At 50.0% G+C, this 14,590-nt stretch overlaps 1 long non-coding RNA gene across 1 annotated transcript; it reads right to left on the bottom strand.

The window, feature by feature from the left end:
• Positions 1 to 2,965: 2,965 nt before the first annotated feature.
• Positions 2,966 to 14,505, bottom strand: LOC144371708 (uncharacterized). The gene is made up of 4 exons (XR_013431720.1): positions 12,276 to 14,505; positions 11,297 to 11,349; positions 3,858 to 3,915; positions 2,966 to 3,322 (listed from the first exon to the last, which is right to left on the bottom strand). It is a non-coding gene; the product is annotated as an uncharacterized LOC144371708 (long non-coding RNA).
• Between the last annotated feature and the right edge of the window lie 85 nt (positions 14,506 to 14,590).

Below are 14,590 nucleotides of genomic sequence, written 5' to 3'. Positions count from 1 at the left end.
GGAATGTCAAGAATCCGCCAGATCACACCCACGGCAAACTCAGGGATGTACAAACAAAACCTCTCTGGGAGAGTCCTTGGGGACAGAGTGCCGCCACAGGGTGGCCTGCAGAGCTGCCTTCCGTGATTCCCACCGAACGCCGCGGATGTCAGACTTGGAGTTCCGCGACCCAGTGTTTTCCCAGCTGGGCTTTGGTCTTGATTTGGTCCCAACCCTTCTTCCTCTGCCCCAATTCCTCTCTTAGAACGAGAACACCTGCTCGGTGCCACTGGGTATGGCACACATAACCTGCTTTTGATTTCTAGACTCACAGACGAGAGTTTGCCTGGAGTATCTAGGGAGACTTTGAACTTGGACTCTGGGCAAGGCTGGGGCTGTTAGGACAGTGAGGATTCCTGGTGACACACTGGATGAAAGCATTTTGCCTTGTGACATGGATATGAGCTTTGAGGGCGGGAGTGAATGTTCCATTTGGATGTGAGGTGTCCCCCCAACATCCTGTGCCAATGAAGGACTGTTCGGAGTGACATGGTTCCATTGGAACTGTAGCCTAGTCAGTGGAGGAACCCAGTTGACCAGTCAATAATGTGGGTGGGCTCGCTGGGTGGTGACTGCAGTCGGGGGGGCATGGCTGGAGGAATCCTTCATGGGGGTGTGTGTTGGGGGTTCGTATCTGTCCCCAGCACTCTGCCGGTTCTCTCTGCCTCCTGACGGTCATGAGCTGAGCAGCTGTCCCCCACCAGGGTCTTCCTCCACGTCGGTCTGCCTCACCTCGGGCCCAGAGCAGTGAGTCATTCACAGAGCGACCCTCTGAAACTGGGGTCCAGCAGAACTGTCCCCCCCCCGCCCCCGCGAGTCGTTCTTGTCGGGCCTTTTGGTCCCAGAATGAAAGCTAAGACACTCAGTTTGTCTTCCCTGGATCGTGCTGACCCCAGGTAAGACAGTCACGTGACACTCCCCACCCACAGCCCTGCCCTGGGGACCCTGAGCTGCTCACTCCTAGACCCCTGTGGTCAGCCCCTTCTTTTCATGAGCGCTCCCTGGACAGATCTGAGCTCAGGGGTCCCAGGACTCAGGACCCCTCCTCCGAGTGGAGCAAGGGAGCCCACCCCGAGCCTCTGATGAGATTCTAATTGAGCAAGGACTGACCAGTCACCAGGCCAAACCACCCACCTCACTCCAGCAGACCCCAGGAGACCCCTGTCCCCAGTGCCAGGGCAACTCCAGGGGCTCACACGCTGGACACTGAAAGGGAGTGACTCTCCGGGGTCCCCTCTCTGGGCAGGGGAGTCGGACCTTGCCGTGGTTTGAGTGTGTCCCCCAAAAGTTCATGTGTTGGGAACTTAATCCCCAAAGTCATACCCTGTCATCCTTAAAGGAAAAGAGGACAGTAAAACACTGTCCCCAAAATGCCCCTTTCCACTCCCTGGAACTGAGTCAAGTTCAGAGACCAATGGGCCAAGGGCTGCGCTGGGGCTCAGGGGCAGAGCCCTCGCCTAGTCCACGTGAGGCCCTGGGTCCGAGCCTCAGCACCAAAAGTCAATAAATAAATAAACAAGCAAACAAATAAACCAAGGTCCATCCACAACTAATTTTTTAAAAAAAGAGTGGGCCAGCGTCCTTCGAGGTAGTATGTGTCCGGACCTCCTGAAGGACACTGGCTCTCTCTGTCTGATGAGTATGGCACACAGGGCCCCCCAGTGTCACCTGTAGGCACTGCTTTCTTGCACACGTGCCAGGGCAGCTGCTCCCTAGATGCAGGTCATCCAACAGCAAGAAACGGAGCAGACCAGTGACAGTGCGGCTCCTGCCCTGATTTGTAAAGGCCTGTCCCTGTGGTGACTGCTGTACATCAAAGCCCCGGGGAGCGGGGAGTGCTCATCACGGTGGCCACCCGTATTTCCTGGTGACACACGGAGGCACCATGTGAAATGGGGTGCACCTGCCCCACCCGTTTCCACCGCACCTTCTGGTGAAGCACTTTGGAGCCTGTCACCACGGAACACCCGTCCAGTCCCCTGCCACCAGACCTTCCCCAGAAAGCATTACTCGACAAACCTAGGGGCTGCATCCCATCTGGGGCGGGGGGGGGGGCTGTGGATGTCACACACGCGCTGAGGGCATTTGGAGGTAGGACCTAGAGGCTGGCGGAGCCCCCATGAGGGGAGAAGAGAGGTGGGCTAGCACTTCTGCTTTGCCTCACCAGGTGATGCCCCACCATGTTGCACACCTCCCTCGGCAACAAGGTCCTCACCAGAGGCTGAGGACAGGCCGCGCCAAGCTCTCGGCCATGTCAGGCCCCGGACCGTGGGCCAAAAACATTCTGTTGTTCACAAATGATCTGGTCTCAGGTATTTTGTTATAGAAACTGAAAATGGACAAAGACAGATGTCAAGCTCTCTGGGATGGCTCCGGGAGCTGTCTGTCCAGGAAGGTTGGATCTGCAGATGCAAGGGGCCTGAGGGATGGCCGCACTCTGCCGTGAACTTGGCATTGCACCTGGTCGGCTGCCCTGGGAAGGTTTTGCTATTGAAACTTTGTTTCTTTTTGTTGTTGTTGTTTCTCTTTTCTTCTCCTTCTCCCTTCCTCTCTTTTTCTTTCCAGTTCTCCCTTCCTTCTCTCTCTGCCCCTCTCCCTCCCTCCCGGCCCTGCCCTCCCGTCCATTTCCAGGCAGCCTGGAGCTTCAGCCCAGCCATTCTCTCCCCAGCTCCCTGGTTGCCTAGAAGTGTTTAATGATACATTTGACTAAAAGAAAATGTGTGCGTTTTTTTTTAAAGAAATGCATTGGATGCCCACTCAGCGGCCCCTTTGAAGGCTGGCGGGGTCGTGACAGTTTGCTATGGAAATGATTTGGTGTCGCAGAGAAATGTGACAGAGGGATGGCAGGAGAGCCACCACAAAAATAGAAGACGCTGTGGCACTCAGGTGCCTTTCACGCAAAACCCGCTCTTCAGAAGCCCCGTCCTTATGGAAATTGTCCTTTTATTCTACCCTTAAGAGGATCAGATGCTCAGTCCCAGGCCTGTGCCAACTAAGAGGCTCTTGACCCACCCCTCGGTGCAGAATGGCTCATAAAGTTCCAGCCACGCCGCTTAATCCACAGTCATTAGTGAAACAAAAACAGGCAATTAGGAAGAAGCCCGTCTGTCCAGGGAGAAAGAGTTCCAACGGCCACGCAGCAGGCTCTCGGGTTGCGGCTCCTCACATTCTTGTCCTTCATCCTGTTCTCCGTCCACCAGCTGACTGTCCAGGAAGGTTGGATCCACAGATCCAAGGTTGGATCTGCTTTCCTTGTCAGCGCTAACATCTTTTGTTCCATTTTCTATTTTAGCAGGAAAAAAAAAATCCTTTCATTTTACCATGCCTTTGGGGTTTTCTGGCAAAATGAAATTGACCGGAAAGGTAATGTTGGTATTTGGTAAATGCATTCAAAGACAGACATGCTCCACAGCATGAAATCACCTGAATTTGCAGTCAGCCTACCTTGCACTGCGAGAGAGAGCCTTAAATTATATCTATTATTTTTCCAGAAATATCCTCTACCATTGAGTGTGTTAAAAAGGTGCACGGGTACTGGGCACAGGGGTGTCTGTCATCCCAGAGAACTGGGAGGCTGAGGAGGGAGGATCAAAAGCTTGAGGCCAGCCTCAGCAATTTAGTGAGACCCTATCTCAAAAAAAAAAAAAAAAAAGGAAATCAAAATGGCTGTGGCAGTGGCTCAGTGGTTCAACCCCCAGTACCCAAAATGGACAAAAGCACATCAGGGAGATGTAGGCAGAGCAGATGCAGGGTAGGGCTAAGCACAGGGAGCAGAGCTGAGCTCTGTGAGCTCTTAGTGTGGAAGGGCAAATACTCACCTCCAACTCTCTTAGATCTTAGGTGGGTCTTCATTGGGGTCCAGGAGCCAAATGAACACTGGGAAGATTAACAGGAGCAAAGTAGATGCATTTTATTAATTTTGCATGTGCATTAGGACCCCACAAGAGAGCGAATATCCAAAGACGTGGCCCAAACCAGAGGCCCTGTCCATTTTAGACAAAGAACAAACTTGCGAAGCAACGGCAGGACTCAGGGATTTCTATGCTAGGAGCTGTGCTTGGTAAGAAGGTGACTAGGAGGTAGGCGGTAGAGCCAGTGGAAGACAAGGCTTCCTCTAGCGAGTTTGCTGAGCTCCGTTGGGGCGCCAGCCTCAGCCGCCAATGATAAGGACCCCTTCTCTCCCTGGTGTGTGGGGTGCCCTCCCCCAAGTCCTCATGACCTGTCACATGCAGCCGGGAAGGTCAGCTAGCCTGTCCTGCAATCGCCGCAGTTTGTTCTCAGCTCAAAATGATGAACATACCACGCTGATATGTCTTGGGCCCACACACCCTTGCTCCCTGGGTGGCTAGCTCTGTAAGCCTGGGCAAGCAAACGGACTACTCTGTACCCCAGTGGGGAGGCAGCCCCCCAAATGCCCCCGTATTCCCACTTGCCCAGAGTCACATCCTTACACAATCCCCTCTCCTTGACCCTGAGGTAGACCTAGTGACTCACTTCTAACCAAGAAGTCAGAGTGCTAGGAAGTCACTACTGAGATCGGGTCATACCAAGACTGTGATGTCCATCTCGGAGCATGGGGAAGCCAGCTGCCGGGCCGCGAGGACACTTGAGATGCTTGTTGGAAAGCTCAATGGCCAAGAGCGTCTCCAGCCAGCAGCTCTCTGGGGAGGGAGGCCTACCAAGCACCTCGGGAGTGAGAAGCAAATCTGCCCCACAAGGAGGCGCTGGTCAATGAATGGAAAGACACGGTTATGCAAGACGGCTACCTTCCGGAGATCCGCTCTGCAGCGCTGGGCCTATAGGGCACAAGGCAGCCAGTCCCAGCATCTACGGGTTTTGCATCTGCAGATTCAACCCCTCGTGTTCAAAAATGACTTTTTAAAAATTTCACCTGTACTTAGGACACATATGCTTTTCTTGTCCTGGTTCCTACACCACACAGTGTAACAACTGTGCACCTAGCACCTACATTGTATCTATCAGGTGTTACAAATCATCTCCCCATGCTTTAAAGCCTGGAAGAGGACTGGGTAGGTCCTGTGCAAATGCCAGGCCATTTTAAACCAGGGCCTTGACTATCCACAGATTTTGGTATCTGCAGGGGATCCTGGGACCAATCCTCCAAGAGACAGAGGGACACCTGTACCACACTGTGCATTTAAATCTTCACTAAGAGGGGGCATCTCATATGAAGTGTTCTTAGCACTGTTTTTAAAAAGAAAGGAGGGGGAAGGAGGAGGAGGAGGAAGGAAGAGAAGGGGCGAACCTGCCTCCAGCGGAGCCTTGGGAGGAGAATGCAACCCCAGCGAATGACTTCGTGGGAGACCGTGAGCTAGAACCGGCCAGCTACGGTGCCCGCAGCTTGCAGACCCACAGAACCCCAGGAAATTAGGAATGATGCTGTTTTGAGGGTGAATTGTTGCACAGCAGTAAATAATGGACACCCAGTTCCCTGACAGGTAAAGTGGGACGGAGAGTGTGAGAATTGTCAAGCAGACTAAGTGAATTTGCTTCGGCAAAGTGATGAGAGAATTACCTGGCATATCGTAGGCACTCAGTGGGCGCACATACATTGGCTTAAAAAGGTAGCACACGTTGAGTGTCTCTCATCTGAAAATCCAAAATCCAAACTGCTCCAAAATCCAAAGCTTTTTGAGTCCCGACATGAAGCTACAAATGGTAAATTCCACCCCTGACCTCCCACGAAGGGTCACAGCCAAGATGTAGGCAGTGGAAATCCTCCCACACACCTGCCTGCAGGCTGCATGTCCTCTTTATGGCTGAATAATATTCCGTGTGCAGATACATCACCGTGTGTCCCTTCGTCTTGGGCGGGTATGGGGTCCTTCCTGGTTCTGGGCTGTCAGGACTCATGCTGGGTGGGCATCCTGGGTGAGCCCCAGGGGTGGCGCTGCCGGGCCTTATGGTGGCTACAGGTGGAACATTTTGAGGAACTGGGACTTTGGGTCTTAAAAGTGGGAAAGTACCAAGGAAACTAGGTGAGTTGGTCACCCTCCAAATGATTCCTCCTTGGTGTCACTTGCCGAGAGCCTCGGTTGGGAGCTTCTGTATACCCTTCCCTCCTCCACGACCGACCTCCACGCTCCCGTGTCTCTGCAGACTGTCCACTCTGCCAGCTTTGGCTCCGTCCTGCCCTCCAAGCTGCGCCCCACAAGGTCCTTCAGGGATGGTCCTCCGAGACGGTCCTATCAGCTCCTGGGAGAGCCGGAAAGACAGGAGCCAAGTCCACGAGCAGGGTCCCCCATCCACGCGGGAGCCGGGAGCCGTCCCTCCCCGTCTGCCTGGGCGTCCTGCGTCAGCTGAGCCAGGCGCTTCTCTGATCCAGATTTCTTGGACCACAGAAGGGGTCCTGGGGCGGTCCCAGGCCCCAACAGAGTGTGAGGAAATGCGTACCGTCACCTCCTGCCCTCCTGTCGCACAGCCTCTGTGGGAGTCAGCACAGCGATGAGAAGCCGCGGCCCCTTCCTCCTGCACCCCCAGCCGAGTGGGCCCCCTCCAGGGCACAGCATGGCAACCGCTCCCCTCGGCCTTTCTTCCCCGTTTCTGCCGCCAAGCCCAAGGGCTGAGGGCACCTTACGCAGGGACAGGATCTGGAAGACATCCTTGGCCACCCATGTTCACAGGAGCCCAAGGTGGAGACACCCCACATCCATGGTGTCGTCTCTGCACACAGCCGAGTACCATCAGCCCCAAGAAGGAAGGGAGCCCGGGCCCTGCCATGGCGCGGGTGGACCCTGAGACATTACCTTAGGTGAAAAGAGCCAGTCCTCCTGCCCCAGGGACCAACGCACGAGGTCCCCAGGACAGGCGAATCCACAGGAAGGGCTGCAGGAAGGGACAGGAGTGAGTGGGGAGAGGAGAGATTCTGAGGCCAGGTGGCGGGGACGTTGCTCAGGAAGGTGAATGTGCGCAGTGCCATTGGTAATGGGCGAGAGTGACAGCACCTTAGAAAGCATAAGACGACTGAGGTGGGGTCTCTTTTTCGGTTTTTGTGGCGCTGGGGATTGAACCCAGGGGTTTGGGCCGCCGGGCAGCGGGGCTGCAGCCTCAGCCCTGCACTAGAGCTTTCTAAAGGGAAGTGTTTCTTGGGTATATTTCACATAGCACAGAGGTCAGCTTTTAAACTAGGTAATCCAGGGGGTTTTGACATGCTTATAGGTCAATCAACGACGAAGCCCCACGCGCCTCAGCAGCCTCCCCATCCCCTCTTTCCTCAGCCATTGGCTGTGCCCATGCAGGTGACGACTCCAGACATTTCTTACAAAAGAAGTCCTGCGAGATGTGATCCCCTGTGGCAGGCAGCCTTCACAGAGCGTGCCGTCTGAAAGTCAATCCATGTTGTGTCAGTGTTTCATTCTTTTTGATTACAAAATAGTATTTGAGAAAATATTTGCCATATTTTATTTACCTGTTTTCATCAGTCGGTGGGCATTCAAAGTTTTTCTACCAATTGTCTCTTGTGAACGATGCCACCACCAACATTTGTGCACAAGCTTTGGTGTGGACGTCTGTCTTCATTTCTCTTTTGCGTGGGACTGGAATTGCTGCATCATATGGTAACTCGATGCTTGACTCTTGTAGGAGCTGCCACACAGTGTTCCCAATTGGCCGCTCCATTTTATATTTCCACTAGTATCATATGCGTATTCTGATTTCTCCACGTCCCCACGGAGACTTGCTATGATCTGTCTTTGTTTATGGGGCCATTTTGATGAGCGTGAGTGGCATTTCATGGTGGTTTGGTGGCATTGTTCCTGATGGTAAATGATTCTGAGTATTTTTTTCATGGGCTTATTGTACATTTGTTTATCATCATTGAAGAAATGTCTATGCAAATATCTCTTCATTTTTAATTGGCTTGTCATTTTATTATTGAGCTGTAAGAATTCTTTATATATTATGCAACTGAGACCCTCATAACATTTTGATTTGCAAATATTTTTCCCATTTTGTGGGTTGTCTTTTTACTTTCTTGAAAGGTAGTCTTTGAAGCAGAATTTTTTTGATGCTGATGATGTCCAATTTATCTATTTTCTTTTTACCTGTGCTTTTGGTATCACACTTAAGAAGCTTTTGAAAAACCAAGATTGTGAAGATGTAGCCCTCTATTTTCTTGTAAGAGTTTTAGTTCTTAAATTCAGTTCTATGCTGTATTTTAAATTAATTTTTGCACATGGTGTGGGGTAGGGTTTCAACTGCATTATTCTACATGTGAATGGCCAGTTGTCCTAGCACCATTTGTTGAAGACACTATTCTTATGCCTTTGATGCCTTGTCAAAAATCAGCTGACCACACATGTAAGGTTTTATATCTGCAGCCTAGAAGCTGTCTCATTTATGGATAGGTCTAACCTTATGTCAGTAAGTTTTAAAATACAGAAGTGTGAGTCCTTCAATTTGTTCTTTTTTTTTTAAGATTGTTTGAGCTATTCTGAGTTCCTTGTATTTCTACCTGACATTTAGAACCAGTCTATCAAATTCTGCAAAAGAGCCATCTGGATTTTGTTGGAGATTATGTGGAGTCTGAAGATCAGTCTGGGGCACATTACCACCTTACGGCTATCAGGGACACTGATCCATGAACATGGGATGTCTGCCCACTTATTTGCATGTTCTTTAATTTATTTCAATGATACTTTGTAATTTTTCAGTACACAAGTCTTGTGTGTATCTAATGAAGTTTGTTCTTAGGTGTTTTATTCTTTTTAATGCTTGATGGATGTTTTCTTAATTTTGGATTATTCATTGCTGGTGTATAGAAATAAAATGGTGTTTTAATATTGATTGTTTTACTCTAGAACCTTGCTGAACTTGTTTATTAATTCTGATAGCTTTTTTTTAATATTCATTTTTTAGGTTTAAATGGACACAATATCTTTATTTTACATTTATGTGGTGCTGAGGATCGAACCCAGTGCCCCATGCATGCCAGGAGAGCACTCCACCACTGAGCCACACCCCAGCCCCCTGATAGCTTTTGAGTGAGTTTGTTCTGATTTTCTACATACAAAGTGAAATAGTCTACAAATTCAGATAGTTATGCTTCTCCCTTTCCAGTCTGGTTGACTTTTATTTCTTTCCTTTGCCTGATTGCCCTGGATAGATCCTTCAGTGAAATGTCGAGTGGTAAGAGTGAGCATCTTGGATGTGTTCCTGATCTCAGGGGAACACACTCCCTTTTGTACCATTAAATGCGATGTTCACTGTGGGGTTCTTGTGGCTGCCCTTTATCAGGATGAACCAGCTCTCTTCTATTTCTAGTTTGTTGGGGTTATTTTGTCACGAATCAGAGCTGGATTTTGTCAAATGCTTTTTTCAGCATCATTGAAATGGTCATCTGGTTTTTGCCCTCTATTCTACTAAAATGACGATTTTAGAAAGTTTTTTGAACCAATAAGACTTACCTTCTTGTGAGGAATCCCTCTTGGTCGTGGTGTTTTTGTGTCCTTGGGTTGGGCTTGTTGGCGTTCCGTTGAAGCTCTTTATATCTCCAACCATAAGTGATATCAGTCCACGGTTTTGGGGGGGAAGTCCTGTGATGTCTTTGTGTGGTCTTCTTTTCTGAATAATGCCAGCTTACTAGAATAAATTGGGAGGTGCTGGAAGTTCCATCCTCTTCTGTTTTTAAGTGTAGCGTGTGAGCAGTTGGGTGCCAATTCTTTAAACATTTGTAGAATTTGCCCGTGAAGCCATCTGGTCCTGGGCTTTCTGTGGGAGGGTTTTTAAAAATCACCATCCCGTTTCTTTGCTTGCTACACACCCGTTCAGACCCTTTACTTCTTCTTTTGTCATTTTTGGCACTTTGTATCTTTCTAGGAATTTGTTCGTTTCATTTATGTGACTTATTGGTTACTAGGTGTCACTTAGGAAACCTAACCTGCTGGCGGACAATGACTCGTAGTAGTACTCTATCGTCCTTTTTATTTCTGTAATACAGAGTTTTGGTCTGTAATCTTTCTTTGGTGGTACTGTCCTCTCTTTCCTTCCTTATGTTAGCAATTTGCACCTTCTCTCGTTTCTTTTGTCGGTCAGTCGAATTAAATGTCGATTTTGTTGATCTTCTGAAGGAACCAGCTCATGGTGTGGTTGTCCATTTGCTTTCCACCTTGTCTTCCACTCTTCTCTCCCACTTTCTTGATCATTTCCTCATGCTGCTAACTTTGGATCTAGTTCACTCTTCTTTTTCCATTGTCTTAAGCTGGAAAGTGACTTCAGACCTTGTTTTACTAAGTTGGGTTTTTACAACTGAAAAAATTTCCTCCTCAGGAGCTGCATCCCATCGATCTTGGCATGTTGGGTTTCGTTTCGTTCATTTCAAAGCGTTTTCTAATTTATCTCATGATTTTGCCTTGAAGACGGTGGGTTTTGCCCATTTTAAGTGGTTAAGAGATGCCTCAAAGCTGTGCTTCTGGAGGGCTGAAGATCAGTTTGGGGCACATTACATTGGGGTGACATGGGGCGCCAGGCGGCTGGGAAGTGTTGGAATGTGAGCTCTGGGTCTTCCTACGTGGTTTGGTTTAGAAGGAGGCAATTTCTGTATTCACCCAGTGTTTCCCACAGAAGAAATTGCAAAGGCAAAATTCACGTTGTAGCCGGATTGTTTCCGATGACCGTCGCCCCGAGTATCCATCTATGGCTGCCCCATCCACCGGTGCCCGAGTTCCTTATATTACGGGGCCCAGTGCTGGCCTGGAACACCCGTCCGGCTGTAGACTCGCAATCGGACCTTATACAGTTCCAATGCCATGTGCATCGTTGTTATGTGGCGTTAATGACAAATGACAAAAAAAAAAGTCTATACCTGCTCAGTACAGGTGTCACCCTCAGAGGCCTGCGTGGGTGACACAAGGACACTAAGGGCAGGATGCTCCGATGCTGAGCAGCAGAGGGAGACCAGGCACGTGTGAGTGGTGGGGGGCTGCGGCGGTTCTGCCCACACTTCGCTTCTTAGACTTAGACCCCGAGTAGAGCTCAGTGCATGGAAAACTCAAGCTCTGGGGAACATTCTGGAATCTTTCCCCTCAAACATTTTCTCCTGGGAGTTGGTCAAATCCCTGAATGTGGAACCCTCAGAGGACAAGGGCCAGCCGACTATCTCCATCACATGGGGACAAACATGTGATCTCGTAGACTGGCTGTCCCAAGCAGCCACCCCTGCCCCTCCATAAAACCTTATCCTGTCCCCCACATCTGCTCCATGACAATGTTCTCCAACACGTATCCCCAGTCCACTCACCACGTCCACCCCCACGGCCAGGAGATCCATGCGTCTCTGCCACTTAAACTCTCCTGGAAGAAGGGGAAATCGAGTTAGCAAACCACTCAGCGCATTTTAATTAAAATGAAATAGGAAAGAAACTATCAGAGTCCACCCTCCCAAGCGGTGCTCCACTGAGCTTTTAAAATCCCCACCAGATGCCATTTCCCCCTGCTGGAAACCTAGAACACTGGCTTCCAGACCGACGGGGCCCGCTGCCCACGGCCTGAGCCTCCTGCCTCCTCCCTGGCTCGCGGCGCTGCCCGCTCACAACCCTCCTCCTCTCACTCCGGTCTGCACCTCCAAGGACCTGCTCCCGGTCCCTCCACACGAGTTTCCGCCCCAGGGATTCTGAATTCAAGATTGTCTTCTCTCGTTCATCATTACCGCTGCTGTGGTTCAAATGTCACCTCTTCAGGGAGGCCCAGGGGGACAGACTCTTCCCACTTTGTCTGGGGATTTCCCAGTTTTAGAGCTGAAAGGCCCATGTCCTGGAAACCCCCTCATTTTCAGGCCAAATAGGGTGGTTGATCTCCCTGGAGAGGTCATCTTTGGCTGCTCTGTCTAGGATAAGCTGCACCCACTCAGCATCCCCAGATCACTATCTCACCTTCCCTATAAGCACGTGAGTAAAAAAAATAGTACTTTATTTACAGCAGTGTCTTTAGAACCTACAATTAGTAGACAATTCGTGTTTTTTTGCCAGAATTAATGATTGAGTGAAAGGAACTAATTACTGAGGTCTGCTTAAGTTTAAGACTCACTCACACGAAAATCTGCAAGAAGCCACCATTATAAGATGGGGAAATCAAGTTAGCAAACCACTAGTAACTTTTAATTAAAATGAAATAGAAAAGAAACTATCAGAGTGCATTAGTGTATTAGTTCACTTTCGGTTGCTATTACAAAATACCCCAGGCTGGGTAACTTATAAACGAAAAAGGTTTATTTAGCTCACAGTTGTGGAAGCTGAAAGTCCAAGATCAGTGTGCTCCATTTATTTGTTCAGCCTCTGGTGACGGTTCCCCTTGGCTGCATCATGAGGGTGGATGGCATAATGGCAGATGGCATTGTGACAGGTGCACATGTGGGAGAGAGAGAGATTACATGGCAATGGAAGAACCCAGAGAGAAAGATGCAGGAGTCAGTCCTGCCTTTTTATAACAACTTCCTCTTCTAAGACACCTGCTTCACTCTGAGACCAGCATCAATCTCTTTCAAGGGCAGCACCTCAGTGACCTAAGAAGCCCACTTTTTAAAGGTTCTGCCACTTTCCAGCATCATCACACTCAGGACCTAGCCTCCCGCGTGTGAATCCTTGGGGAACACACTCAAACCAACTCCAAACCACATCTCGGTCCACAAAGATGACCCACGGGGCACAACTGGAGCGGAACACAAAGTTTGTCTTTTCTTACGTGCACTTTTGTCTGCAGGGAGCATTGTTTCAGGTGCAGATGCGCCTGTGTGGCTGGTCTCTGAGTGGACCGCCTTTGCTGCTGTGTAGTGCAGCCAAGCCTCCCTTCTAGTGGTCAAGAGTGGCGCTCAGGGTCTGGGAATGTGGTTCCCGGGAAAGCCCTTGCCTTGCATGTGAAAGACCCCAGGTTAGATCCCCAGCACTGGCAAAGAAACAAACAAAGCCCACTGAACAAAAGAAGCATGGAATTTGGTGCTAAGATGCGGGGTTTGAATCCTTTACAAATTGTTTGACATTGGGCAAATTTTCTCCCTTTTTCCTGGGCCTCAGATTGTCGATCTGTAAAGTGGGGATAATACCCAGGGCTTTTCTCAGGATGTGAGTGTAGAATTCAACGAGGTAGCGTATGAAGAAGGCTTATATCATCCTCTGGCTCGTGGAAACAGCTTGGCTGATACTAATCCGACCCTCTGAATGGCTGTGTCCCAGGCCTGATGATTCCCTGAACTTCCCTGACTGCCTCTTCCCAGAGCCTGCCTTTTTCTCACAGAGTCCCAGCTCCTTCTCCTAAAATCCTGTGCCTGTTTCTTTATTTATTCTGTGTATTGTCAATGCCCCCCACCCCCGAAATAAAAACCCCATGAGGGTCCCATTGTCGTGTTCACAGCTGAACCTACTGCCTTGAGGAAGGCACTAAAGGGCCAGACAGGAAATAGTCTAGGCTGCGCTCATGCCCTGTGGTCTTTGTCCAACCTCCCAATAATCCATTGCTCTGCCCCTACGGTATCCAAGGATTTCTCCACATTGCGCAAAGGAATGCACAGGGCTGTGTTCCAATAAAACTTTATTTATAAACAGAAGCGGACCCAGCGTGACCTGAGGCTACAGTTTGCCCATCTTCATGTTACAGAGGCCTGCCACAAAATTCAGGCAGCCAGACGCCACCCTCTACACCCCGATTCTTGCAATCGGACCAGATGAGTTCAGACACCTGCTCAGAGTAACAAGCATGAGGTTTTTAGAAGGAATGGGGGACACTCAAAGGACAGCATGGGTCCTCTCAGTGTTAGGGGCTGGGGGGGTGCCAGAGAAGTTTCCAGGGAATCCTCCCAGGTCCATCTTTGACTGACATCATAGGAACGGCAAGGACGGCCTCCAGGGAGGCTGGCTGAGGCTCAGGAGTTGGAGTCTTTAAGGAAATTCCCGCCCCCTTAATGGTTTATTACCCTCTGAACAGCCCTCAGCAAGCTCTGTTTGTGACACTCTAGATATTTTGGTTGCCAGGGTGATTGGGGGTTGTGACAGTTGAGGTGACAAGGGAGGGTCCAGGCCACCTGGTGGAGTGTGATAGGATCTTGGAACAATAGTCTTTCTTAAGGGGGTGTAAAGAGCTGGGGAGGTTTGATCAGACCAAGTCCCCAGCCTCCCAGGGCTTGCTTGTCAGATAAGGCTCCCTGTGGCTTCCAGCCGCCCTCCATTGTCCCTCCTTGCTCGCCTGGCTACTTAACACTTAAACTAGTTGAAAATTCTGGATTCAATAAAAATAAAACACAGCCTTCTATAGTTTTCACACGCCACCACAAATTCTATTGATTTGTTTTTAAACCATGTTAAAACCTCTCTTTACATTCACAACTTATGAGCCATAAAAAAACAGCGAGCCAAAGTTTGCTGACCCCAGGCCAAGCTGTGCCTACATGGGGACATTCCGCCTGTGCATAAACCAAAGCCCCATGTGCCGGGAAACACCGACTTTCCGCCAGGACGGGCCACCAACCCGGCCCGCGCGAGCCTCCCCTTCGCCCACCCTCCCAGCCGCGCGCGCCTCCCGCCAGGCCCCGCCCTTCTTCGTGGCT

This window comes from Ictidomys tridecemlineatus, chromosome 2, assembly GCF_052094955.1.
Source record: "Ictidomys tridecemlineatus isolate mIctTri1 chromosome 2, mIctTri1.hap1, whole genome shotgun sequence".
NCBI lineage: Eukaryota > Metazoa > Chordata > Mammalia > Rodentia > Sciuridae > Ictidomys > Ictidomys tridecemlineatus.
This window is presented reverse-complemented; position numbering and strand designations above follow the sequence as displayed.